This window comes from Protopterus annectens, chromosome 11.part0 (genome assembly GCF_019279795.1).
Source record: "Protopterus annectens isolate FY-2018-M chromosome 11.part0, PAN1.0, whole genome shotgun sequence".
Lineage (NCBI taxonomy): Eukaryota > Metazoa > Chordata > Ceratodontiformes > Protopteridae > Protopterus > Protopterus annectens.
The window spans coordinates 1,565,675,606-1,565,703,526 of NC_056745.1; positions in this window are offsets into that span (position 1 = coordinate 1,565,675,606).

Here is a 27,921-nt window from a genome sequence, read left to right on the forward strand (position 1 = left end):
TGCAAACAACAAAGGGGAAAGCCGACAACCCTGCCTGGTTCCACTGCTCAAGCAGAAGTTATCGGAGAGGACCCGACCCACTTTAATTTGCGCCTCCAATCCCTCATATATTCTTCTAATTAACCTTATAATTGTATCAGGGAAAGCAAATGCTTCTTTTCCCTCTCCTGAATTCCCAGTCTACTCTGTCAAATGTTTTTTCTGCATCAAGACCCACCAATAAAAGTGGTACTTTCTTACATTCTGTTTCCCTCTGGATCATCAATGTTCTGTTAATATTGTCAAATGTTTGCCCCCCCCCACACACACACACACACAAAACCACACTGATCCATATCTATCAATTTTGGTATCTCTTTTGCCATTCTTTAGCCATTACAGACATGAACACTTTATAATCATGGTTTAGTATTGTTCTGTAAAGGTGTTTGTACCAAGGTGCTTGAACAGTTGGTGATTAAAGACAATTTTATATAAACTGTGATTTTTTCATTATTTTGGATCCAGTAGTCGTGCAATAATATTGCTGTAGCGGTTAGTGTTGTGGTCGTGCTTAGTATTGAAATAGGCCTGTATGAAGCTGGATCTGATGGATTTTTACCCTCTTTACGTATTACCATTACCACCACCTTCTTCCAGGATGCTGGCGCTTCTCCTCCTCTTAAAATACTGTTAAACAAAACCTTCCAGATCTTTATCAGTTTTTTCCCAGCTAACTTCCAAACTTCCACAGGAATACCATCTATTCCTGGGGACTTTGTATTGGTTATACATAGCCATTTTTCTCTCATCCCTTCCTATCCTAACTGTTAGTAATTGAGCCTCATCTGCCTCTAATTTTGGCATATTTAATTCTTCCATAAACATTTCAATTTGTAACTTTTCTTGATTTCCATATTTCCCTGCTTTATACAAATTTTCATAAAATTTCCGAAATATTTCTAATACTTCTACAGGGTCTCTTGTTATCTATAGGTTCATAGGTAGGTACTAGGCTATCAGCCCAAGGGCCTAAGTAAGCCTAGCCAACAAGGTTCCCCTGGTTTATGCCACCCAAGAAAGTTAATTTCCTGTGACCCTGTTGAGCAGTGCCACAGAAGTGATCTCCTGGGTGTATTTCCTATTTCCCATCAACTCATCAAGATTTTTTCTTGAAGAGTGCTAATGAGGAACTTTGCTTAACATAGATGGGTAGCTTGTTCCAGAGTATAGGAAGTCTCTGGGACAGGAATCTATCCCTCCAGCATGTCCTGTTTATTGTGGTTACAAGGTTTAGGTCCCTAGAGGGTGTAGCTTGGAGGGATTGGGATTTCTTTAGGTGTAGCATGTCCACAAGCTCTGGGTTTAACATAGCTTTATATGTTAGGCAGGGATCTCCTCGGAGTAGGCGATATGCTACAGATTAAAGCTGGATTTTTTTGAGATGGTCAGTGTAGGGCATATGTTTGAGGCCCGTAATCCTCTTTGTGATGTACTTCTGTGGCCTTTCCAGCTGCTGTAGATGTTTTGTGAGGTACATTCCAAAGAGGTGTTGCACTCTATAAAGGGTCTAATGAGTGCCAAGTAGAGGGGAACAATGACCTCTTTTTTCCTGGATGAGAACCCTTTTGTGATGAGGTGTGCCACATAGAAGGATTTCCTGACTACTGTGGCGATGTGATTATCAAAGGAGAGACTACTGTCCACCTGGGTCCCAAGGTCTCTTATCACACATTCAGCATTAAGTAGACTGCTGTTTATGTGGTAGTTCATGGGTACAGAGTTTTTACCAAAGGGGTTAACAATGCACTTTTTGGCATTGAGCTTTGGGCCATGCCTCTGACACCAGGCATCTGTCTCAGTGAGGCCCTTCTGTAGGATGTCCACATCATCTGGGGACTCGACTATGGCTCCTAGTTTGTAGTCATCTGTGAACTTCATTAGCCAGAGGCCTTCTGTGTTAGCCTGTACTTCAGAAAAGTTGATACCAAACAGGAGAGGTCCCAGGACTGAACCCTGTGGTACTCCACTTGTCACTGGTTTGGAGTCAGATTTGGAGTCTGCAACATTTACAGTGTGGGTTCTGTCAGTGAGCCAGTTGGCAACCCATCTTGTGATGTAGGGATTTATACTTAGTTTAGTGAGTTTAGCGATAATTCCAAAATGGGGGATGGTGATGAAAGCCTTGGCGAGGTCAAGATAGGCTGTGTGAACCACCTTACCCTCGTCTATGGCTTTGGAGACTGCCTCAAAGAAGTCGATCAGGTTCAGAAGGCATCATCTGCCTTTCACAAACCCGAACTGGGTGGGGCCCAGCGTTTGGAGGTTACCAATGTCTTTGTTTATGAGTTCCATGATGATATGTTCCATGGCCTTGCAGACCAGCCTCGTCAGGCTAATAGGACAATAGTTCCTGAGATCAGTGGTGGCTCCCCCTTTGTGGAGTGGGATAGCTGTTGCTGTGCGCCATTCAGTGGGCACAAAGCCTGACGTGAGACTATGATTGAACATGGTGCTTAGGTGGGGAGCCAGTTCATTCTGAAGTTCGTGTAAAACGCAGCCTGGGATGTTGTCCGGTCCCATGGATGCTGTGTTTTTGGTTCTAGAGAGTGCAGCTTTTACCTGCATAGATGTGATTACAGGGACTCTGCATTCTTCCTGTATATATATATATATATATATATATATATATATATATATATATATATATATATATATATATATATATATATATATATATATATATATATGGGGCCCTTTAGGGGGTGAGATAGCACTGAACTATCTGCCAGGATGTTGGCAATATCAGTTGGTTCTGTAATTTTTGTGCCATTGTACTGTAACTCATAGCAGATGTGGATGTTGCCATTGAGATTCTTGATATAGCTATAGAATGTTTTGTGGTTGCCCTTAGAATCAGTGGCAATTTTGTTTTTGTAGCTAGCATTGGAGGATCTTATAAGGGATCTCAGCTTCTTACTGAGGCTGACCAATGAGCTCCTCCACTCATGGGATTTTACTCTCTTTTGCAACAGTTTCTTCCTTCTGTTGTAGAGTTTGTTTATGGCAGGGGAGCACGAGGATAGCATCTTGCTTCTGTTTGGGATAGCACGATCCATGCACTCGTGTAAGTGCATATAGAGTGCATTTGTGTAGGATTCATTTGTCGTAATTGTATTGTCCATCTGCATGGGTGTCATGAAGTTCACCACTTCTGTCTGAAGCATGAAGCTGCTTTGGAGAAATTTTTTACCGCGGTTTCCTTAATGGTGGGTGAGGGCAGGATGCGGATATCTAGAGTGATTAGCTTATGGTTGGATCTGACCTACAAGGAGTTGACTTCAGGTGTGAAACACCGGTCACTCATGTTGGTAATGACTGGGTCTAGGATATTATTGCCCCTGGTGGGGGTGAGGATAAGTTGATCCAGGGCATTGGAATTTGTGAATTCCAGAAATCATTGAGCGAAGGAGCTGGTACATGAGTAGTTTTCCCAGTTAATGGTGGGGTAGTTGAAATTGCCCATTATTAGGGTGTTTGGTTGAACCTTAATATTTTCCAGTATATCAAGAAAAGAGGAGTGGGAATCCTGGGGCATGATGGGGGATCAGTAGCAAGCTACAATTTGGATTGCAGTTTTGCCCAGAGTTAGTTGCACTTGGATAACCTCGGATACATTATGCTGCGCAACTAGCCTGGAGGTGTGGATATCCTTAATGAATATGGACACACCTCCACCTTTGGTGTCGTGGTCCAGGCTAGATGGCCGAAAAGTGTGGTATGAGTTATAGCTTGGTAATGCAGGGGTGCTCTCTAGAGCCTTAAACTAGGTCTCAGTCACTGCACAGATATCGATGTTCTCCATTTTAAGGAGTGCCTTGAGTGAGTGCATTTTGAGATTTAGACTTCTAGCATTGAGTAACATTACCCTCAGTTTTTGCTTGCCTGTTCCTATTACAGTGGTGAATTTGTCATTTGAACCTTGCCTAAAAAAGGCAATATAGGGGTGGCAAGACCCTTAGCCAGTATCTGGAATCCCAGGGGCGACAGGTACAGGCCATCTCTGGCAAAGCATCATGGTCTGTCGACCATGTCGTCCCAGGCAGACAGATACTGGATCCCCTTAGAATTACACCAGAAGCATAGCCAATTGTTGAAGTCAATCATTTTGTCCTTGTACTGCGGTATCATTCTGGGCGATGGCAGGATGCTACCCAGGGCTATGGTCATACCTGCCTGGGCTACAAGATCGGAGAGCTCTTCCATGTCTCTTTTCATGTAGTCCAGGGAGGTACATCTCAGGTTGTTCACACTAACATGGGCAATGACAGAGTCATATTTGTACTTATTGTGGAGTGACCTGAGTGCTTGGGTTATGTGGCTCCTTGTTATAGACTCCCTAAGCTTGGTGACTGCCCTTTCCACTTTCTGTTGTCTGAGTCATTGTGCTAAAAGTTTTTGTGCTCTAGAATTATTATCAAATAACAGTTGCTTAACAGCAATCTTTCTAAACTCATGCATATTATCGAGGTAATCCCTTATTTTCTGTTTAACATTCTGCAGTTGCTCCTTTTCTTGTTCTGACAGATTCCCCTGTTTTGCAATACTTTAATATTTGTCAATCCCTCTATATAATTCTTGTTACAGTTTAACCATATCTGTTGTTCTTTTATCTCCAACTTAGTTTTAAACTCCACTTTAATTTTATCCCACTCCTTAGCTATGTTTTCAGAAGATAATGCTATCTTCTCTAGTAGCTCCTGAATTAATTCCACAACCCATTCCTTAAATTCCTCTCTTTTCAACCAATAGGTGGGAAAGCGCCAGTGTCTCATTTTTATTTCATTACCTTATGTTTTTAATTTAGTTATTATTGGTGCATAATCTGAGATAGTTATTGGGTACGTTTCAAGACCTTCAATTAAATGCACATGTTCCTGTGAGATATAAAATATGTCTAGCCTAGCCCAATTTTTGTATCTCGGTGAGTAATATGTAAATTCACTCCGCACTCCTAGTACTGAATTCACATCTTCCATGCCAAACATTTTCATAAATTTCTTCAAAAATCTACCCTCCTTTGCTATATTTTCATTTCTAGGCCTCCCAGATACATCTTTACTGCTGCAAACTAAATTCCAGTCTCCACCTGTAAGTAATATTCCTTGCTGAATGCTGAGGATTTCTCCCAGAATTTTCTTAAGCTCCATTATAGTAGTTTTAGGAGGGATCTAAATGCATGCCAGTGTAATCCTGCTCCCTAGCCAGTAGCCCCTTAGTACTATGTGTCTTCCATTGTTATATATTTTTCCCCTCTTCTATTACTATTGGAGCTCCTCTTGCAATTAATATAAGTACTCCTCTTTTCCTTTGCCCCAGATGTTCCACTGAATAACCATCCTGATAACCTTTCTTTATCAAAGTCACATGTTAATTTCTTTCCAGGTGTGTCTCCTGTAGCATAGCTATTTCCACTCTACATTTTTAATATAGTTCACTACTCTTTCTTTTTTATACAGAAAGTATAATTTTCTTATATAGCTATTTATTACCACCTTTTATGTATAACTGCTCTTTTGCTAAATGTCTAGTTCCAACTTTTATGTTAAATGTATATACTGTTCGGCAGGTTGGTCTTTTATACAGTTGTTTCATGTCATACCATTTGCACCTATATCACATCTTACATAAGTTTTTCTTTTTTTGAAAGCCCTGAAACAGAACAAACAACCGCCCCAAAAACCCTCCTAAAACTTATGAACTTAATAACACAAAACTATGTAACTCTTGAAATATTGGAAGTTTTTTCTTCCTAATAAGAACATAAGTTCTAAGTTGATAGTTACATACACAGGCTAAAGTTAACCGAAAAGAAAGGTTAGTCATGCTAAGATGCATGGTACAGCCTGTGCTATTAGTAAGTGCTATTTGATTTTGTATTTCTTTATAACTCTCCCAGTTGTGAAAACACTTGAATGCTTCCAGTAAACACTTTCTCCAAGCCATGTCTCTTTATCAAATTGTCTTCTAGTGACATGGAAAACTGACACAAAACTGCTAAGGGTACCTTGTTTATCAGAAAAAAGCCTTACAATATTCAATATTCTTTTTCATTTATATGCTTTGTAATAAATGTGTTACTGGATAACACCTAGGGTTTTTACCCAGTCATTTCCCTATGCAAGCATGGCTAATTTTTCTTTTGTCATACTCTCTTAACCAGACACTTCCGCTCTCCCCATCCCCTTCCCTCCTCATTTTTTTCATTGCAGTGCATACATTTCTCAAAACTGAACAAAGAAAAAGAGAGAAGAAGGGTGAACAAGAAATAAGAAAAGCACCTGTTTATATTAGTATCCCCATTGCATTAAAAAACTGACAGAACTTTACTTGAAATCTAACTGGTTTTGTATTATCTTTAATGCTGACACACTTGGGAAAAGCCCTGATTGTTTTCAGGGAACATTATGTCCTAGTCAATTTCTCAGTTCTTTTATTGTCTTTCCCCTCAGCCAATCCCATTCCACCAGACAGTGTCCAGTCTCTCTTTATCAGATTGTCTCCATGGAGGCATGAACACCAGCTACAGAATGCTACTTATTATACATATTTGCAAGTGCTAGAAAAGAATCCTTATAATATTCAATATTCTTTTTCATTTACTTGCTCTCTGTCTTAAAACAAAGGTCCTTAATCAGTCATTTCCCCATTCAAGAATGAAAAAAAGCACATTTATTTCAGCTCTGTCATGCCCCTTAACCAGGCTCCCTTCTTCCTTATCATTACATTGCTTATAGTTCTCAAAACTGTACAAGAAGAAAAATAGAAGCGGGGAGAAAAACATGCAAAGAAAATCATGCAATACAGATACAGCACTATAAAGAAAAGAAAGTGTTTTCTTTACTTACAGTTAGCGTTTTCCTCTTTCTTCCCCTCCCCAAAGCATTTTTCCGAACATTAATGGCATGAAGTAGGGCATATTTTTTAGGGTCCTTCACTCAGCAAACAAATTTTGAAGAAGTCCAATATTTCCAGATTTTTTTGTGCTGTTATATTTCACAAATACAATTATTGCATTGTAATCCCACATTGTCATTGATTTTATTACTGTTCTTCTCCATCACCCAAATCCTGTCTCTGCTTCATTTTCAACATACGCTTGATTCTTCTAGTCAACTCTTATGCTCCCTTCCTTCTTTGCAACATTTTCTGTTGAAATACTGGAAAAGGTTTCACAGGTGCAGCCTCTGTATGGTCTTTATTACCAGACGAACAAGAAGCCAAATCTCCTTCTGTTAAACAGCTCAGTTTTTGTTGGACAAACTTTTATATTTCCTCCTTAGCATGCACTTCATCAAAAAAAGATTTTGTCCCGCCAGGGAAGAATACCTTGAAGACAGCTGGATACAGTAGTTTGAATCTCACACCTGCATCTCAACATTCTCAGAATAGAGGAATGAATTCACTTCTGTTTTGCCTGGTGTACAATGAGTAATCATTTTCCACAATCACTCTGCTGTCTCCTACTTTTAGTATTTTGCCTTTCTGCCACAGTTTTGACAAAATCAACTCTTTCTGCTGGTAGGATTGCATCCTTACTATTAAAGGTCTAGGCTGCTTTCTTATAGCTAGATTTGGAGTAAACACACAATGTGCCCATTCAACTAATAAGTCCTGCTGTGGAATACCAGTCCAGTTGCTTATTTGTGCTTTCATAAATGTAATGCAGTCTGTTCCTTCCAGCTTCTCTGGTGCAGGTGAAAATCTCAAGTTTTCCCTACATACTCTGTCCTCTAATTCTATTATTTTTTGAAACATCTCTTCCTGAGCAGTCTCATATTCAGCCAGGCTTTTCTTCATTTCATCCTCTGATTTTTTGCAGCTTTATCATCTCATCTGAATATGTGTTTAAAGCTTCTTCCATTTGTTCCAGCCTTTTGTTGTTTATGTTGATATACTCTACCAGTGTTTTAGTTATTTAAACCAGGTCTGTATGCAGTTGCCTTATATCATCCTGTAGGTTACTGGAACTCATGTCTGAAGGTTGCATTACTTTTTGCTGAACAGCTTCAGAACTCTCCCTAGTCAGTGTTTGTTCCTCACTTTTTATAGCTGATTTTTTTTCCATGTCTTCTGTCTTTCTTTATTCATGGCATCCAGGCCACGTACATACTAGCCAGTTACTAAAATTCAGCCATAAACACAAGTCTACTTGCCTTCTCTTCTGAGTTTCTGTTTTCACACTGGGAGAGCTAGAAACAAGCTGTTACTCATTGTACGGTCATCTTGGAACTCAATAATTGGCTAAATAGTTGGTGTCATTCCAGGGGGATCCAGTATGTGTCAGCATGGAGTGAGATGCTCAACAGTCCTACTTGCTTTGCAAAGGATAGCCTTCACCTCTCGTTCCAAGGTTTCTGCACACTGGCTAAAGCTTTTGCTGCCCACTGAGTCTAGCTAATGGGCATCCAAATATAACTAACATACCTACCAACTTTTACTTCCAGAGATATGGACAAGGTAAACAATAATTAGGAGAAAAGGACCCAAATTAGAGCCACTTTTTAAATGCTGGGGATATTAAGTTAGAACTTCTCAAAATGAATTCCTATTTTAGAAGGGCTGTGACAGAAGTCTGAGAACAAAATTTGGGCAGCTAAGAGGCATGTATCAAATCCAAAGTAGGATTTTATTAAGGTGTCTCTGCTCAATGCCAGAAGTCTCAACAATAAACTGCCAACCTTGAGGCACTTCTGCATTTGGAACTTACTAATTTCTGTGTAATTACTGAAACTTGGTTTAAATATTCAGAAAGCATTCCCTCCACATCTGGGTTTTGAATCTACTATGCCTTTAGACCTAATGACAACTGTGGTGATGTCTCCATATTTGTTAAGGACCATGCCACCTCTAGGCAGATTATTAGAGGCCCACAAATGGAACTCATTGAGCTCCAAATCACACTAAACAAGACCAACTGTCAGTTTATAGCCTGTTACAGAACAGTCTTTATGTCCCCTGAAAATCATTTAAGGTTCCTGAATCATTTAAGTTTCCACAGACCCAGGCAATTACATACCCATAAGTCTGACCAGTCTCATATGCAAAGTTATGGAAAGACTTATCATAGAATTAATCAATCAGGGCATAGGGAACCTCCAAACACTAGACCTGTATCAGTTTGGATTCGTCAAGAGCAGGTCATGCTTACCCAAACTGGTGGATTTTTTTTGAAAAAGTTACAAAAGGAATGGATGAAGGCAACATTATACACACTGTCCACCTGGCCAAAGCTTTTGAAACAATTTCCCGCTGAGGCATAGTAGAAAATCTAAATAAACTGTGAATAAATTCCTATGTCACCCACTGGATTGCCAACTGGATCACAGATAGGATGCAGGTTATCAAAATAGGGGAAGTTACCTCCCCAAAGAGACCAGTCACCAGTGGAGTCCCCCAAGGTTCTGTGCTGGGACCTCTCCTGTTTGGCATCTACTTTTCTGATGTAAAAGCCAATACCAAAAGGCTCTGTATGACTAAGTTTTCAGATGACTGCAAGTTAGAAACAGTCATTGAATCTCCAAATGACTTAGCCATCTTGCAGGAAGGTTTGTCTCAAATAAATAACTGGTGCCAAAATCATGAACTGAAACTGAATGTAAAAAATGCATTATTGTTTCTTTTGGGAAGTCATCTGCCCCAGGGAACTACCACAGTGACAATACATCCCAAAGAGTTGATACAGTTGTTAGGGACTTGGGAACTTATGTGGACAGTGACCTGACTTTTGACCCACATGTATCTATTGCTGTAAAATAGTTCTTCTATAATGTACAGCTTACAAACAAAGAGATTATGCCTAGATTTAGAGATGTCATTGCCCTCCTTACTTAGCCTTCATTAGGCCAATCATTGAATATAATGCCTCCTTTGGTGTGTATCTGATTAGACATATGCAACAACTGGAAAGCCCACATTGATACCTTACTAAAAGGATACAAGGGCTTACAAGCCCAGTCTCTATACTCGGTATCCTACAGAATGCTAAGAGGTGACCTGTGTCCATGAGGAATCCTCCAACCCATTACTGATGGATTTACTGCACATCAGCAAGTCAAATAGCATCAGAAGTACTCAGTCTAAGGATCTAAGCCTCTTCTGCAACATCAATAGAATGGTTTGGAGGGAAAGGTATATCTCGCTGAGGATACTGCTGCTGTGGAACAGACTCCATATCTATGTAAAATAAAGTTCATCTCTGTCCATATTCAAGTGCAGCTTAGATCTGTGAATGGGAAACAAAAAACTTACCCCAGGACTGCCCCCTGTACTACTACAGAGGCAGCTCCTAAATGCTTTATCCTATGCATGGGTCCCCTCAAATTATTTATGGTATGATCACAGTTATTCTCATTAGGGGTAATATATAATTATTGACCATGGGATGGGTAAGGCCAGTCTATAACCAAATGGGATGGGTTACTTCAAGCCCAAAAAGGGAAATTAGCTAGGCTTAGAGTGTCCCACAAGGGCAGCTATCCTACTACTTGCATAGGAACCTACATGTACCTGGCAAACTCTCTACAAATAATAACTTCATTATTATGGGAGATTTTAACTACCCTTTTATAAAAAAGAGAACCTATGCCTCTAATGTAGGGTATGCCCAAAAGTTCTTAGATGTAATAAACACAATCTCCTTGGACCAGATTGTTAAGAAACCTAGTATAAAACATAATATTATTGACCTGGTTCTTATAAATATAGCTTCTTCATGTACTATTGCCCTGGCGTCTTCTTCACTGGTTAAGTCGTAAACTAGTGATCTTTACCTTCAAAGTCTCTAAACCCACTGAATGCAATATCAGAATTTGAGGATTTCAAATGTATTAATCTCATCAAATTCTATGACGAAGTTTCTAAATTCATTCATAGCAGCATCACCCCAGATGTTGCTGCATCAGGTGGCTTCACAAATTAGGTTTTTGCCCACTTAGGTAAATGCATAGCAATGGCAGTCGCACCCAAATCTAAACATAACAGGAAATTTAAATACAAATCACCATGGTGGTCCACCAACATAAATAAACTCTACAATAAAAAAAATCCATAAAGTACACAGCAGATCAAGGATAACATCAGAAAATTAACTAAAACTTAAAAAATACTATTAGGTTGATTAAAGCAGCCCATGAACTTAGGTTAGCATCTAAACCCAAGGACAGTTTCAAATCATTCTTTAGCTATGTTAGGAAAATAAGAAATAATTAACCTAACATTGCTCTGAACGTATTCAAAATGGCACTACCTACTCTGATGCAGCAGATATTGCCAACATACTAGCAGACAAATTCAGTGTGAATTGTACCCCAGAAATAACTATCCAAAGCCCACTTATCTCTGAATCTCTCAGGCCTCCCTTCCCATCATCATTAAAGAGCATCTATTGAAGGTACTGTTGAAGACTAAATATTCTTTCTCAATGGGACCCAGTAATATACCTGGCTATATAATAAACTTCCTCCATGGGACCTGGTAGTATACAGTACTTGGCTATTTGATAAACAGTACTAAACAAGCCCTGGCAGAACCACTCCTTAAACTAGTTAACTAGAGTTTAGCTGCTGGCTTTATCCCTGAGATTTAGTGCTCATCAGTTGTGATGCCATTCCACGAGGATAGACCCACCACTGCCTACTAAAATTATGGGCCCATTAACCTGACAAGTCTTATTTATAAAGCCATGGAACATATAATAATTGACCTGATAAATTATGCTATTAAAATCTCATCATGTTAGACCCACATGAATTTGGCTTTGTTGAGGGTAGATCATGTCTGGTGATCATCATCATCAATCTGGTTAACTTCTTCTGAAGAGTAACACAGATTGTTGACAGCAGTCATGCTGTGTAAATGGCATACATTGACCTGGTCAAGGTGTTTGACACCATTCCCTATACTAGCATACTTAGTAAGCTTAATGATTCTGTGATGATCCACCACTGGACCAGTAATCAAGGAGTCTCAATCCTCACTACTGACACCAGTGGGGGATGTACACTGGGGAGATGACAGGTACACATACAGTATTTCCAGATGCAGCTTTATGCATCAAGTGTAATTTCCTTTAAGAGTATACAGAGACCACAGTCAGTCCAGGGCTGGTTTCTCCCTCTTTCTCCAGATCCCCAGTAAGACTCCCCATTGGAACAGCTATAGAGTTGAGATCTCAGCTGAGTGGCCAAGCCAAGACCTCCAGCACCCTCTCTGTCCAACCAGTGCTTTGTGTCCCTGCCCAAGTAGCTGACACACACACACACACTCTTTGAGGTTTGATTTATACAAACACACACCTGGGAAAGGCTGGCACAGATTTATTAGCTATGCCCCCTTTTGCCCAGACTATAAGATAGTTATCACTGCCAGCAGCCAACTCCTTGTCAACTACTTTAAGGCCTTTAACAAAGGGTGTCCAATCTTACTGTGTAATGTTACTTTTAATACAAATGGTAGTTTGACCAAGAGCAAGGCTATTAGGAGTGGCCTACACAGTGTCACCAAATAAATGTGCAAGTTCTCTCAGAACTTAAATATCTCTACACAGATCAGCCACAATGAAAGGTTTAAATATATTTAATAATAAAAAAATAAAAGAACAAGACAATATTAAACATATATATATATGTACACACACACACACATATATATATATATATATATATATATATATATATATATATATATATATATATATATATATATATATATATATATATATATATATACATACATATATATATATATATATATATATATATATATATATATACATATACATATATATATATATATATATATATATATATATATATATATATATTCACAGTGACATCAGAGTTCAAAATCACAGGAAATATTTAAAACAACATTGCAGGAGAGTCTCAAATAAATAAAGAAAAACATCTAAACTATGCTTCACTATATTCCTGACTGAATCTAAGAGAATTACTATACCATAGTTAACTTACTTAAGAGCAAGGCCAATGTGGTGAATGCATCTTCTAGTTGTTGTCAGGTCAAAGACAGAATACAGAATGCCCTGTCTCACTAAGAGACTTCTTAAATTAATGTCTCAAATATTACTGCTGGGATAGCATGCAGAATGACATAATTTCTTGTCATCTGACTCTATCCCAGATGACCCCCCCCCCACTGCTGACTGCTGAAAGCTAGCACCATTTAGCATCTACCTGTGAAAATGCATAGACCTCAGATCTCTGACAGATGCTGGAAGTCATAAAACAATTACATCCCTCCACATCTTAAGCCTAGTAATTATTTCTCCTTAAAGACAACACAGGGAGCACCCTAGTATAGAGATCCTGTCTCTTGCTGCCATAAAGTAATTTAATTTCAGATATTTTTTGAAGTTTTGCTAGACTGAATTTAACCTCCTGTGTTCCAGTTTCCACTGTTAAAATATATACATTTAAACAGCTACAATAGTGCATGTACATTTCTGTTCTTTTCCAGTAGGTACACTGTGGATAAATTTCATGCACTTTGCAAAAACATTTTTCAGCACACGTCTGTACAAACAAGTTTGATATACACATAACATATAGTTCTACTACAGTTGTAACACAAGCATCTTCTAGAAATCATGTTGCTATTCACAAATGACATATAATTATTTACAAAATTCCAGATAGCTGGGCTGGTGGTATCTCCTTTCATTACACTTATTCCCCCCTTGAAGACTCAAGCTAGTTTTTCAAGTAACCCTTGAGAAATGTTGCTTGAGACGGATGAGCCTATTGGGCAATACATTACCCTATACCTTTGTCTTGAGTGCCCATCTGCTTTGGCATTGCTGACCCCTATGCAGTGCTGCACTGTCATATCATATGCCTGCAACCCTAGGTTCCACCTTAGTAGCTTGGAATTTTGCTGGCTGGCTCAATGTAGCCATGTTAAGGGACTGTGGTCTGTAACTACAGTGAATTTCATTCCATACAGATAAGGCTAAAGTTTCTGCAGTGCCCACACTATGGCTAGACATTCCTTTTCTACAGCTGCATAGCATTCCTCCCTGGGTTGTAGCCTACGGCTGAGATATACTACTGGGTGCTCTTCTTTCTCTGAGAAAACCTGGCTGAGTACAGCCCCCACCCCATGGTTTGAAGCATCTACCTACACAACAAATTAATTTCTGTAATCTGGACTGGCTAACACAGGGGGTCCTCCCAAAGCTCCTTTAAGCTTCTGGAATGCCTGCTCACGTGCTGGGGTCCACACTACCTTATCTGGCCTGTTTTTCATTGTCAGGTCTGTGAGGGGAGCAGATATGGTACTATAACTGGGGACAAACTTTCTGTAGTACCCTGCTGTCCCTAAGAATGCCCTCACCTGCTTTTTGGAAACATTGGCAGGCCATGCCTGAATGGCTTCCACTTTGGCAGGCTCTGGTCTGATCTCCCCACTCCCCACTCTATGTCCTAGGTAGGAGACTTCTGCCATATCCACCTGACACTTACTGGGCTTAATGGGCAACCCTGCCCTCTGTAGTCTGCGCAGAACCTCCCTGACATGCTAAAGGTGCTTTAGCCAGGAATGGCTGTAGATGGCAATATCATCCAGTTAAACAAGGACAAAATCTCCTGCCAAAATATGATCTACTAGCCTCTGGAAAGTTGCTGGGGCATTTTAAATCCCAAAGGGCATCTTCATGAACTCATACAAGCCAAAAGGAGTCACAAAGGCTGACCTCTCTCTCTAGGGTTGGGAGTCAAGAGCACCCACCAAGATACTTATCCCCAACCAGCTGCTCTATGGCTTCATCTGTCCTAGGCATGGGGTAAGCATCTGGCTCTGTGTGACTATTTAATTTCCTGTAGTCCATACTAAACCTGGTGCTGCTATCCTTCTTTGGTGCCAGCACGACTGGGGAGGCCCAGGGACTGCTGGACTCCTGGATTAGCCCTAGTTTCAACATTTCCAGTATCTCCTCCCTCAGAGTCTGTTTCACTCTTTCAGGCCCCTATAAGGGGCCTGCTTAATAGGCTTTTGGGGTTCTGTATACACATGGTGCTGCAGGTGCACCCTGGTTTCCCAGTGAACACGTCCCCAAACTCTTGTAACACTGCTTAGATTTCTTGAACCTGTATAGAGGATAGCTGCTGGGAGATTGCTACCCCTTCCAGTGAGGTGTCAGTCCGAGCCATCACTGAGATCAGTCACCAGATATCCTAAGGCTCCTCCTGCCATCCACTGCAAATAGTCAGTACAATGGCCTTTGCATCATGATAAGGTGTCATCATGTTAACATGGTACAATTTGTACTCCTGGCTCTTGCCTAGCAGTTGTACCATGTGGTTAACATCACTGACCTTCCTTACCACTTTGAAAGTTCCCTCTCAAGCTGCCTGTGTCTGACAGGAATGAGAATCATAACCTGCTGCCCCAAAGCACACTCTCTAGCTCAAGCATTCCTGTCATACCCAATCTTATTCTGCTGTTGAGCTTCTTCCAGGTTCTCCTGGGCCAAGCCCATGAGTTCCTTGAGCCTTGTCCTGAGGTTTAGGCCATATGCCACAACAGACTCTGTGGGATTCACACTCACCCTCTCAGAATACAGAATGCCCTATCTCTCTAAGAGACTTCTTAAATTAATATCTCAAATATTTCTGCTGGGATAGCTTGCAGAATGACATCATTTCTTGTCATCCTCTCAGTGTACATCCCCCACTGGTGCCAGTGAGGATTGAGACTCTTTGATTACTGGTCCAGTGATGGGTTGTCACAGTTTCCCACATGGTAAGGGTAGTAGGTGCCTCATCAGAGAGGATGAAGGCAACCAGTGGTGTCCTGCGGGGCTCAGGTCTGGGACATCTTTTGTTTGGCATTTACTTTTCTGATCTCCTGACCATAAACTAAGACCTCTGGTTAACCAGATTTACAGAAAACTGTTAACTGTGTGTCACTGTCAAGTCCCCCTTTGCTATCCAAGCTGTTCAGCAAGAACTCACACATGTAAATAGCTGTAGAACTAAGAACAGGCTGAAATTACATGCTAAAAAGTGTAATATTGTCATATTTGGTGGACAATCCCTCATTCTTGCATACAACATAGCTCCCCACTCCAAAATGAGAATGTTGTTAACGTCCTTGGGACTTGTGTTGATAGGTACCCATCCTTTGATCATCATGTAATGGCAGTAGTCAGAAAGTTCTTCAGCATAGCACAGCTAATTGCCAAAGGAATAGTATCCGGATATAGACAAGCAACTGTTCAGTTATATTCAGCATTAATTAAGCTAATTACTGAATTCACTATCCCTTGGGAATTTACATTACTAGACATATCAATCAACTAATAAGACCCCAGAAGTTCCTCACTGAAAGGATCACTGGTTTAAAAGCCCTAAGCTACCAGAAAAGACTGACAATACTGTCCCTTTATTCAGCATCTTATAGACCCCTGAGGGTAGGGCTATGCTTTGCCTTCCAGGTTACTGGGGACTGGGTGGTCCTGGATCTTTTGTATTTCCCCAACTCAAATAGTCCCACAAATACCAGAACCAAAGATCTAAATTTTCAACAACAAATAAATAAAACACAGTGAAGAGCTAGACTCATAACAAAGCACCTTCCCTTCCTCTGGAACAGATTCCTGTTGTAAATTAAGCATTACCACACATTATTTCCCTTCAAACAGGAACTAGATGACTGGATGGGTATTCACAAATCCACTCCTAGCTTCACTGGCCTAGCCCTCTTTGAAAAAGTAAGTATGGTCTAAGGGTATGTACTAGCAAGGTGTAAATGGTCACAAGACTCAACTAACTTGTATTTCTTATGATCTTATGATCTTCAAAGATTTCCTTCAGCAGTATATTACACTTAAAAATTAGTATATAAAATTTGACATTGGGTTATAGGTAACCTATTTCAGGAACAATCAGGCCTCATCCTTCGGAAGCTTTACAGAGTTTTTGCACAATCTTAGCACAGTAATAGGAAGATGTTCTTATATCATTCTATTGTGCATTGATCGAGCAATTTTCTGCAGTCCATACTCCATAGCCAAACATTTAGATAATCTTCACTAACCCATTCCCTTCCAGTCACGCCACCACTGTTATCTGGTCCATCTGTTCTTCCTGCTAGACCCAAATGAGGCTCTACCACTTCATACGGTACATGAATTTATTTAAGTAGAATGTTTGGTGATAATAGAGAACACTGGACCACACCAGTGTCTTTGCGTAGCTCTCAGAACAATAAGGCATTTCCATAACATCCAGGAGCTGCTATGTATCATCTTGTCCACAACTCTCAAGAAACAAGGGAAAAGCTAAAAATAATGGGTAGAAAACCATTATTGTTATTCATACCTCTCAAGTGTACCTCATTATGAGGAATGTTCTTCATTTTGAGTCTTAAAAAGTCCACGTTCCTCACTGTTCCACATTTGAAGGGCATGGTATGCATCTAGTGTTAAGAATTATTCTTAATAATGTCATAAACAGCTGAGAGATATGCTCACTGATAATAAAAAGCATTTTACTTTTATCATATTTACTGTTAGTAACAGTTTCAGGTGATAATGAAGAACACTGAGCTTTGCATAACCATGTCAATCGGTATTCTGTATTTACACTTACCTGTGGTTGAGTTTTCTCTGTTATCACCAAATGTTCAATCTAGTCTTTTCCTTATGGGGGGAGGATCACTGCTGCTAATTTAGGGTTGCCACCTGTCCCTCTTTATAAAGGACAACACCTTTTTGGGCAGTTGTGCCTTGAGAAAAAATATGAAAAATTGTAAATGTTCTGAGTTTTCAGGACAAAAAAATTCCTAAGTTTCCTTTATTATTTGCATAAAGCAATTATTTTCTATCAAAAGGCCTAACTATTCTATCAAACAGCATAAATAACTCAAATTCTGCAAGAATGAGCATTTATTTTTAACAAACAAAAGGTAAATTCCAGTAATTTACATTGGTAATGGGTATTGTTTGACTTGCAAAAATCTTATGTTTCAGTAAAAAATGTCCCACTTTGGGCATTTGAAACAGTATTGACCATAAACGACATATATCCCACATTTTTCAAAGCTTGTAGTAGGTTTATCTGACACTTAACAGACTTCATTTTCAGGCCCTCTCTTATAGTGTCTTGGTTGAGCTGTGGAAATCTGTTACTGTAACATCTCTACCTAAGGCATAAGACTCTTGGGGACTTCCAAGATGACTACACACTGAGTAACAGCTTAATTTCAGCTCTCCCAGTTTGAAAACAGAAACTCAGAAAAGAGAGCCAGTGGACTTGTCTTTTGGGGTAAATATCAGAAACTGGTTAGTAAGTACATTGCCTGGATGACAGCAGAAAAAGAAATATAGAGAACCTGAAAGAAATCAATCACAAAAGATGAGAAGAAAACACAGGCTGGCAATAATTCTGTAGCTGTTCAGCAAAAAACAGTGCAAGCTCCAGCTTTGGTGTAAGACATGACTTCCAGTAACCTAGAGGAAAAAATAAGTCAAATGTACTCAGACCTGATTAAAATAAATGAAACACTGAAGGAGTATATCAACTCAAATAACAAAAGGCTGGAAAAAATGGATGAAGCTTTAAACAGACATTCAGATGAGGTGATAAAACTGCAAAAAAATCAGAGGTCAAAATGAAGAAAAGGCTGGCTTAATATGATACTGCTCAAGAAGAAATGTTTATACCAGAGAAACTGGAAGGAACAAACTGTATTACGTTTATGAAAGCACAAATAAGCAACTAGAATGGTATTCCGCATTACGTGTTGCCAACTGAAAGGGCACATTGTGTGTATGCCCCAATCCTGGCCATGAGAAAGCAACTTAGACCGTTAATAGTAAAGATGCAATCCTGCCAGCAAAGACAGTTGATTCTGACAAAACTGGCAGAAGTACAAATTATTATAAAAGTGGGAGACATTAGAGTGTTTGTGGAAAATAATTACTCACTGTACATCAGGCAGAATAGGAGTAAATGTATTCCACTAATCAGGGAATATCAAGAAACACGTGTAAGATTCAAGCTGCTGTATCCAACTATTTTCAGAATATTATTTACTGGAGAGTCAAACTAATTTTTTGATGCAGGACATGCCTAGGAGGAAATACAAAAGTTTGTCCAACTAAATGTGAGCTCTGAAACAGAAGGAGATTCTGCTTCTTGTTCTTCTGTTGATAAAGCCTATAGAGAGACTGCACCAGTGAAACCTTTTCCTATGTTTCAAAGGAGAATGCTTGAGAGATGGAAAAAAGCACAACAGTTTACTAGAAGAACCGGGACTACACTGGAAATGCAGCAGAAACTGGATTTGGGAGACAGAGATCAACAGGAAGAAAAACAGAAACTTGGAAATTGACAAATAAATGCGGGATTACAAAGCATTAATTATATTTGTGATATGTGATGGAAAAAGAAAACCTGGAAATATTGGACATTTTTAACTCTGTTAAAGTTGTAGGGGACTCCAAAGCATATGCCCTACTTCATGTCATTAATGTTTGGAAGAACATTTAGGAGACGGGAAGAGGAAGGAAAGAGTTAACTGTAGTAAAACAAACTTTTGTTCTTAACAGTAGTATTTTTGTAATGCATTACATAATTTACATGCTATAAAGTAAAGCTTTCTCAGTTATTTTTTTGAATGTAATAGGGATACTGAAGTAAACAGGTGCCCCTGTTTTTCCTTCTTCTTCTTTCTCCTTGTTCAGTTTTAAGAAATGTAGGCACTGCAATGTAAAAAAAAGGAAGAAAAAAGTCAAAAGAGCAAGATACAAGAAAAAGTTATCTGCTTTTTCTTACTTTTACATAGGGGAATGACTGGATTAGGACCCTTTATTTGATCTAGTAACACATTTTAAGGAAAAGCATATAATAGAAAAGAACACTGAATTTAATAAAAGGCTTTCCTCTAGCAAACAAATGAATGCTTGTAGAGACAACTGTGTATATGGTTCTTATGTCTTCATGCAGACAATTGGATAAGGAGCCGCAGTGGTGCAGCAGTTAGCATTGTCACCTCACAGCAAGAGGTTCTCTGGTTCGATTCTCGGCTGGAGTGCCTTCTGTGTGGAGTCTGCATGTCCTCCCCACAGTCGAGTGACATTTAAAGATACGCAGGTAGGTGTGTGCGTGAATGGGTGTGCCTTCATTGAAGGTTGGGTGTCGGGCTGGCACCTCAGCACCATAAAAATCTACTGCCAATCATAAATGGACTGGAGTTCCGCTGTGGCGACCCCTAACCAGGAAAAGCCGAAAGACATTACTTTTTACTTCTTTCTTTCAATGGCTATGGATAATGTTTTCTGAAATCATTCAAGTGTTTTCTAATCTGGGACAGAAATAAAGATAAGACAAAAACAGACAGCACTTAGCAGAAGCACAGACTGTACCATGTGTCTTAGCATGGATACATTTCCTTACAGGTTAATCCAAAACTGTAAGTGTGAGTGTCAGTTTGGAACAATTGTTCCTATTAAAAAAGGTTAAACTTCAATATTTGAAGATGTGCATAGTTTTGTGCTTTAGCATTAAGTTAATAGGTTTTAGGGGCATTCTAAGGCTGTATTTGCTTTTTTGTTTGATGTTTTTTCGCTAAAACAAAAAGTTTTGTATGATGTGACATAGGTTTAAATGGATATGACAAGAAACAACAGTATAACAGATCAACCTGCCAAACAATAACGTATGCATGTAACACAAAAGATTGAACTAGCATTAAAAAAGCTGTTACATATAACAGGTGGGAATAATAACTTCTTAACATAATGGCAATACTTTCTATATTATCTTTAAATGAAATGATCTCACAGATATATACAAAAAAGAAAGAATAGTGAAAATGTAGAGTACAAACAGGTATGGTACAGGAGATACATTTGAAAAGAACTGAGCATGTGAATTTGATAAAGAAAGGTTTTCAGAATGGTTATTCAGAGGAATATTTGGGAAGAAGAAAAGGGAGTGCTTATATTAATTGCAAGATGAGCTCCAATAGTAATAGAAGACAAGAAAAATATTGCAATGGTAGATTTGTAGTACTAAGGGGCTACTGGCAAGGAAGGAGGATTACACTGGCATGTATTTATATTCCACCTAAAACTGCTATAATGGAGCTTAAGAAATTTCTGGGAGAAATGATTAGCTTTCAGCAGGGAATATTACTTATAAGTGGGCCCAGAAGGGAAAATCTAACAAAAGATGGTAGATTTTTGAAGAAAGTTATGATAATATTTGACATGGAAAATGTGAATTCAGTAGCAGGAGTTCGGAGAGAATTTAGGTATTATTTCCAAATATATGAAAACTGGGCTAGGCTAAACAGAGCTTACATTTCACAGAGACGTGGATTTAATTGAAAGTTTTGATACATATCCAATAACTATTTCAGTTCATGAGCCAATAAAAACTAAAATAAAATTGCAGGGTAATGAAATAAAAATGAGACACTGACACTTTTCCGCCTATTCATTGAAAAGAGAGGAATTTAAGGAATGCGTAGTGGAAATTATTTGGGACTTATTAGAGAAGATAGAAATTTCTTCTGAAAATATAGCTAGGGATTGGGATAAATTTAAAGTGGAGTTTAAAATAGGGTGTAAATAAAAGAAAGAGAGATATGGTCAAGAAGTAACAATAATTATTTAGAGGGTCTGACAAAGGTTAAAGTATTGTAGAATGGGGGGATCTCACAGAACAAGAAGAGGAGCAATTGAAGAATGCTAAACAGAAAATAAGGAATTTCCTTGATAATGTGCATGAGTTTAGGAAGACTGCTGTTAAGCAACTGTTTTTTGATAACGACTCCAGAGCACAAAATGTTTTGCACAATGACTCAGGCAACAGAAAGTAGAAAGGACTGTCACCAAGCGTAGAGAGACTATAGTAAGGAAGCTAACAAGAGGTTCTGTAGCGGTACTTGAAATATTTCAGAAACTTTATGAAAATTTGTATAAAGCAGAAAAATATGGAAATCAAGAAAAGACAGAAATGGAAATGTTTATGGAAGAATTAAATATGCCAAGGTTAGAGGTAGATGAGGTTCAAGGTTAGAGATAGATGAGGCTCAATTACTAACAGTTAGGAGAGGAGGAGATGAGATAAAAATGGTGATGTATAACCAATCTGCAGGAAATTCCACAGGAATAGATAGTATTCCTGGGAAGTCTGGAAGCTAGGAGGGAAAAATTGATAAAAATCTGGAAGGTATTGTTTAACAGTATTTCACGAGGAGGAGTAGTACCAACATCCTGGATGAAAGCGGTGGTGACCTTAACATCTAAAGATGGTAAAGCTTCATATAGGCCTGTTTAATTTCTATACCATGATTATAAAGTGTTTATGTCTATAATGGCTACAAGGATAGCAAAAGTGATGCCAAAATTGATAGATATGGATCAGTGAGGTTTTGTGGAGGGAAGGCAAACATTTGACAGCATTAACAGAACAATGATGATCCAGAGGGAAGCAGAATAAAATATCACTGTTGTTGGTGGGTCTTGATGCAGAGAAAGCATTTGACAGAGTAAGCTTGGATTTTATGAGCAAGACAATAGCTTGGATTTTATGAGCAGGACAATGGAAGCATTGGCATTCCTGATAAAATTATAAGGTTGATTAGGAGGATATATAAGGGACTGGAGGCAAAAGTTAAAGTGGTGGTTCCACTCTGATAATTTCTGTTTGAGCAGAGGAACCTGGCAGGGGTGTCCTCCTTCCCCCTTCTTATTTGCATTATATTTAGAATCATTGGCAAAGAAAATAAGGGACTCAGTAATTCAAGGATATAATTAGAATGGTAGTTAAGAAAAGCTGGCTTTATTTGCAGATGATATTATTTCATACCTGATACAACCAGAAAAGGACATTTCAGTGCTGTGAAACATTTTGAGACAGTTTCATGTCTTCTCAGGATACAAAATTAATGAAGCTAAAATAAAGGCAATAGCTGTAAACTATGTACCCACAAACAAATTTGTTCAGCAATATCCATATTTATGGGGACAGACAGAATTAAGTACTTAGGAGTATGGATTAGGTCCTTTTACTTTTATACACAGGTCAGGCATCATTTTATCAACCAGAGGAGACGTTGTAGATAGCAATAATAAAGAGCTGAATGATTTTATCTGGGAAGGGAAGATGGCAAGAGTCATGTGGGATAAGTTGATTCTTACAGTAGAACAAGGTGGTTTGTAATTACTTGACTTCAAGGGGTATTTCAGAGCTACATAGTTAATGCTCCTATATACAGCACATGCAGAAAGCTATAATTCAAAGTGGTAAGGGATAATAATGAAACGGGGGGGGGGTCAAGAAGGAAAGAGAGACTGGGATTTTGGATACAGATCCTTAAGGTGAATAACAATAACCATTCAGAATATTATATTCATAAAGTAGCAGAAAGTATTCTAAGAACTAAGCCAACATGGGAATGGAGAAAGGAGAGTCTGCCAATTGGGGTGACTGCAATAAGAGATACAGACAATAGACAAGAGTGGGGTGGAATTTATTGGAGAAAACTGGCTAAGAAACCAAGGTATTGGAAGCAAATTATTAGACAGGGAAAGGTAATAGAATGGGAAGAGGCCAATAATTTATTTGGACTGCAGGCTAGACATTGCCATCCATATCAAGGACATATATCAGAGTATAAGGAAAGAGAAAGAAATAGTGTGATCCTAAGTGAAAGACCAGCATGGCAGAGTTTTTAGTAGAACCTAGAACAGAAGCTGCTGTTAAAAAAGAGATAATGAGTAGCACATAGAAAATATTGCATGATAATTATAATAATGAATCAGAGGAGGTTAGAAAGGATTGGGAAGAGAGAATGGATAAACAATTCACAAAGTAAAAATGGGGAATATATGTATGTCTCCCGAATATGCAACAAAGTTTAGAAGATTTAAGATCTTTGATTGGAGGTGTTTACATAGGTATTCTTATACTTCAAGTAGACTCCAAAGAATTTTTCCTCAAGTAGATAGGAAATGTTGGAAGTGTAATGGGGAAGAAAGAGATAACTGGGAACATTTTTTTTGGGAGGGTAATGCATTTGCAGACTTTAAAGATTCCCTGCAGACTACTCTATCAGAAATATTGGGTGAGCAAATTGGTATAACTAAGGAAATTATTTTTTGAGCTATGATACAGAATTGGAATTGCCTAGACATAGTACTATACCTTGCTGAGTCTAATTATGGTGGCTACCAAAAAGTAATTTACTAGAAAATGGAAATCAAATTCTAAACCAGCTGTACTAGAAGTAGTGAATATAGTAACAGAGACAAAACAACTGGAAATGGGATTTTTAGAAAAGGGGAGGAACAAATTACATAGAAAAATGGGAATCATGGGAACAGTGCATGCAGAAAAACATGCTGGAGGATGAATGAGGTCTAAAAGAAGGCAAGATCTGAATGAGCTATGTATTTTTGACTGACAATGATAGATTATAAGGGATATATGTTTGCAACTAAAATATGTCTATATGTTTTTTTTCATTTATCTAAATGTATGAGTACCTATATCATAAGTGATAAAAAAGACATGACTCTTTTCTATTGACAGCTATAGACATATCTCTTTAATGTTACATTCTCATCTTAGGTCTTATCTCATTAACATAGCCGTCTCAGCTGTGAACAGTATGGATTCAGAGAAGGCCATATAATTGTCATGGCAACCAGCTAATACCATTGACACTATATGCTGTAATATAGAGCTTGTAAAAGCTTACAGGGGTACATTTGAGAGCTATGTCAAGAAGGGTAACTGAGGAAGGGGAAAAAGAGAGGTAGTGGAATTGAAGGATGGTTAGACAAGTGAGCAGGGACAAATGAATAGAGACAAAAAAAATGAAATTCACAGGGGAAGGTGCTTACACAGTGCGGGTGAGGAAGAACAGTAGAGTAGGAGACTACAAACAAAGAAAGGAAAGATAGTGGTGATGGGCTGGACTGGACAATAAACAAGGAAGGAATGCACACAAAATAGAGAGACACACCATAATGGGGATAGGATGGGTTTGCCCAGCTGGCATCTCCTCCCACTTGCAACCCAGTGGGAGCTCAAACTCCACTGTGGATACCCTCACCACTGGCCCTGGCTTAGATGGAGCAGCCAGTGCAGGGCAGGGATGCAACCCAATGAGCCAAAGGAGAAGGCTCTCAAAGTGGAAGATGCCACCATGTCCCCCACCATGTCTGCCAGCTGCCTTTGGCTGACATACTGGTTACCCCACTGTCACTTTCACTGGTGGGAACTGCTACCACCTCCGGTGCAAGGCTTAATGTTTTTTCAAATGCAGGGTATCTATTGTTTAGGGACGTGACCCTGTTAGGCTGGCCCGCAGAATATGTTGATGGTGGTGTCTCATGGTGGAGTCATTGGGGTTCCTTGGTGAATGTATAGCAACAGGTCTAAATGCTGCAGCATATAATTGTGAAGGAAACAGAAACAAACAACACAGAAAGCAAACTAAAAGTATATAACAGAAAAGATAGCAATAAAGGAATGAAAGAGAGAGTAAGTAGAGCACACATACATTGAAAAAATGCATCACATACATATTATTCTGTCTTAGTATGATGGGTACTGTCCTTGAAACTGCAACAAATGCTGACCTGATATACCATCTGTGGTGGGAATCAAACTCACATAAAACAGCACATAGAACCTGAAAGGTAATGCCATAACCTCTTGAACTACTTTGACATCACTACCACAGTCTTCATTTTAAAGGCATGGGTATACCTCTCTGCCTGAACTAGCTATGGTGATGGTTGCCACTCAATATATGTGCAGGGCCATTGTGGATGCACAAGGTAGTGTTAACTCAGCCTTTGGAGAGATGGTACAAGGTGTGAGTAATGACCCCCAGGAGTGTACTTCCCACGTTGACAAAACTGAGCACATAGTGTCTCAAGTCAAGTCATCCCATGGTCACATGGCCTATAGCAGGTGTGCACACCTCAGCAGATTCAGATCTGTCCCAACAGATGGTAGCCATTATGGACATTGATGGCCAAAGTCACTGTCAAGAAATGGCAGCTCTTCCACAGGAACATTAGTTGTGAAGGTATCTGTAGCCAGGAAAGGGCATTCAAGAGGTTATGGCATGTCTATTTATGGAAGAAGGTTATGGTCACAAAGCACATCTACCTCTATCCAGGGCAGTGGTACTACACATGGGGGCATACATGGGATGTATGCTCTGGATCTGTCCATGACATTGAGGCATACTGCTGAAACTTTTTCTGAGGCTGTGTCACAACATATCCACAGATATGCTCACTCACACACACACACACACACACACACACACACACACACACACACACACACACACACACACACACAAACACACACAGACACACACACTCGCTCTCTCTCTACAGCTCTGCTTGCCTTACACATTCAAATACTCAGTGCCAGTGGCACCTCACCAAACATTCTTCAATAATTCCGTGCAGCCCCAAAACTGCAGTACTACATTTTCAATTTGCAACACACTCACACATTTCTCTATGGAAGACATTACTTGTGCGCCCCACCATGCATATGATAATAACTGTGCCCTTCCATTTGTACTTTGTAAATTGGGTTGCATATGTCTGATGCACAGTGTGGCCAGCCTGTGCATGGCTAGGCATAGTCTGTTACTGGGTTTGCATGCATCCCTTTTACTGCTGTGACTATGCTGTAATATGGACTGAAGCTATGTGTCAGTTGTTGCCTCATTACCAGAGACACTATTTACTGCTCCTGTCTCCATTTAGCAAGTTAATTTTCTGCTGCGTGGTCCTGCACTGACTCCTCATCTGACTCATCCTCCACTGCCTGCTATACTGTAACACATTCATCCTGTAATAGGCATCCCTGCTGCAACTGCTTCCTAATAACCACATTGTGTAAAATGGCACTACACACTGAAAATATCTTTGTGCATGCGTCAGGGTCATACTGCAGGGCATGTAGTTAAAGTGTGTCTTCAGCAGCCCAAATGCACACTCCACAATGTCCAGGTTTGTGATCGAGATAGAGCATGACTGTATGCGCTGTCTGCCATGGTCTGTATATTTCAGATGAGTGTCATCAGCCATGATTACAGGGAATACCCACCATGGGAAGTCACCCCCTCACAAAATGGTGAAATAGGTCACAGGTGTGTTACATGTGAGAGTCATGGTAACTTCCTGGATGGCCTGAAGACACACTGTAGATAATACCCTATGTATTACAATCCAACTTGGCTAATGGAGTTATACTGTTTAATAGTCCACATACCTTCTTACCAGCTTACCAGGATGGCCCATTATTTCATTATGAGTGGTATATGGTCACCAGCACTCAGCAAAGTTAACTATTTCATTGAAATTCTGTAAAGTGTTTTCAATGTCCTCTGAGGTACATGGAAACCACATATGCTCACTGTGACAAAGGGAAATACTGCTAGCCCAGCTATCTGGAATTTTATAAATAATTCTGTGCCATTTGTGAATATTGATATGATTTATACAGAAGTGTGTGTAAAGTACTGAGCTAAAATGTAACCACAGCATGCATTATTGGAATAGAACAGAAATGTACCTGCACTATTGTGATTGTTTAGATGTATATGTTTAATGGAAACTGGAACACAGGAGGTTAACTGGAAAAAATTCAGAGAAAATAGTTGAAATTAAATTGTTTCATAACCACGTAATAAAATAAATGTTATCTTTCAGTTTCAGTGCAGTAGCAGACACAATGTCTAGAGCTAGAAGTTTTTTGTATTGTCTTGAAAGAGAAGTAATTACTAGGTTTAAGATCTAGAAGTGCTTTATTGTTTTATGACTTCCAGGATCTGTAAACATCTGAGAGATATGTATTTTTCACAGGGAGATGC